Source organism: Parasteatoda tepidariorum, chromosome 11 (genome assembly GCF_982258835.1).
Source record: "Parasteatoda tepidariorum strain Cologne lab strain chromosome 11, Ptep-v5.0, whole genome shotgun sequence".
Lineage (NCBI taxonomy): Eukaryota > Metazoa > Arthropoda > Arachnida > Araneae > Theridiidae > Parasteatoda > Parasteatoda tepidariorum.
The window spans coordinates 18081559-18083993 of NC_141765.1; positions in this window are offsets into that span (position 1 = coordinate 18081559).

Below are 2435 nucleotides of genomic sequence, written 5' to 3' on the forward strand. Positions count from 1 at the left end.
TACGGCAATAATAAATTAAATCAAAAATAAAAGCAATATAAATATGTGACAAAATTTAGTTAAACGTAATGGCTTTAAAGAACTTTATTCAAAAATATTTGAGGAGGAAATGTTGTTGTTACCGAGAATGACCAAAATCAAGAGAATGTCGACTTTCACCGGAGAAGTCAAGAATCACATAGTCGCTTTGGTGAATGTCCGAAATATTTGTTAGATCCGATTTGTACCAGTTAAATGCATACTGGGCAGTAGCACTTGACTTCAAAAAAACAGTGATATAGGGCATACCGGGCAAATTTATACCGAGCAGTGGCACTTTACTGGAACTAGTATACATATCGGTTGACGATTTTTATAAAATAAAAAAAATAACGATGGGAAAAAGTGACTGGTTGTTTATTTAATGTAAGTGACCACGTTTTTTTTTATTTTATTTATTTATTTATTTAATTTAATTTTACTTTATTTTATTTTAATTTCATTTTAAATTTATTTTAGTTTAATTTTTCAATTTAATTTTATTTTATTTAATTTTACTTTATTTATTTATTTATTTATTTTATTTTACTTTATTTTATTTTAATTTCATTTCAAATTTATTTTATTTTAATTTTTCAATTTAATTTTACTTTATTTATTTATTTTATTTTACTTTATTTATTAATTTATTTATTTTATTTTACTTTATTTATTTATTTTATTTTTGAATCCCCAAATGGCGAGTGGTTATTTTCAGGTCTAGTATATTATACTTTACGCAAACACCAGAGCAAAACAATAAATAAATAACCAGGATGAATATGAAGTGATAAAAAGTGACCATCCATAATTTTCATTAACTGTCATTTTTACCCAAAAACAGGTTTGAATATTTCAAATCATACATTATGAAAAAATTTGGTATCTAGTTGCCATCATTTTTGATGTTGAGGTAAACTAAAAACATTTTTAAGAGCATAACTATAGTTATCGTGCCAAAAAATTATATAAAACTGACAAAATAACAACTGATTGAAATAATTAGTGGAAATATATTACTAAATATGTGCTTGTTTTTTAAATGAAATATTTTTTGCAATGAATGTCAACAAACAATCTCAGTAGACAAAGCACTGTCAGTAAACAAAGAAACTAATTTTTGCAATGCAATGTCAGTAAACAAACAAACTAATAATGAATTAATAAAACTATAGTGAAAAGAAAAAAGTATTCTAACTACATGCTTTGTTAGAAAATTTAGTTTACCTCTACACCAAAATTATCAACTATACACCATTCTTTTTTTACTCTGTATTCTTTTATATATGTCGTGATGTTTCTTCGCCTGTAGCAACTAAACTAATTGGTATCTATATTAAATCATTTTATGAAACGAATATATTTTACCAAATATCATTTTGGAGAAAGAAATGTACCTTAATTTGTTTTATTTTCGAAAACCAATGAATCTCTTTTTTATTATTGCTTAGTTTAATTCAAGCCAATCCTATATAAATAAATGTGAAAATAATTTGGAAAACGTTGGAAATTCTTTTCAGAGTTCAGATAATAATGCGGATTATTATTGAGACATCTCTTATTAGGGTATTTATTTACTAAATTAAATAAATTTCATAAAATATCTAATTTATTTACAATTATTTTTCAATATTTTATTTATTAAGTTCCATAGATTTATAATAAAATCTAAGAATTTAACTTAATTATACTTGTAAATTAAACTAACGTTTCGTTAGCATTCATACGTTTCGGTTAACATTTATAAGAGATTTGCACTAATACTTCCCATCAAACTTTTCACTTCAAAGAAAATAATAAAACTCAACAATAAAAAAAAAATTATTTCTGTGATATGCATTCTCAACATTTATGACAATCCATTCAACATTCATAGCTCATATCAAAAAAAAAAAAAAAAAAAAAAAAAAAAAAAAAAAAAAAAAATTCAACTTATGTATATACTAAAAACAAATTCAGAGCTTAACAACATACGGCTAAATTTAATTTTAAGACTATTATTCATCAAACGATGAAAAAAGAAACATTACTATTTTAAAATTATTAGTGGTGTTTCTTTGATTAGGTTTACAATTACTAATGAACTTTATTAATTCGGGATTCCACCAAAAGAAAAGTTCATCATTAAGGGCTCCGTAGCCAGAAAAAATTGGAAACCACTGTTCTAGCTCATTATAATATTTAGCTAAACTTAACGGAATATACACTATAACGGTTCAGCAAATGCAAATTACTTAAAATAATGTGGTTTCTTCAGTACATGAACATAACCTCATCTTTGATAACTTAAACTCAGTTAAATAAATTTTATTATTCAAACCAAAAATCGCGGAGAACAGGAGAAAAAAAAAATAAAGCCACTTGAACTAGTTGCAGGTGCAAGAAAAGGGCCGAGTTAATGTGGCAGTACTATTCCA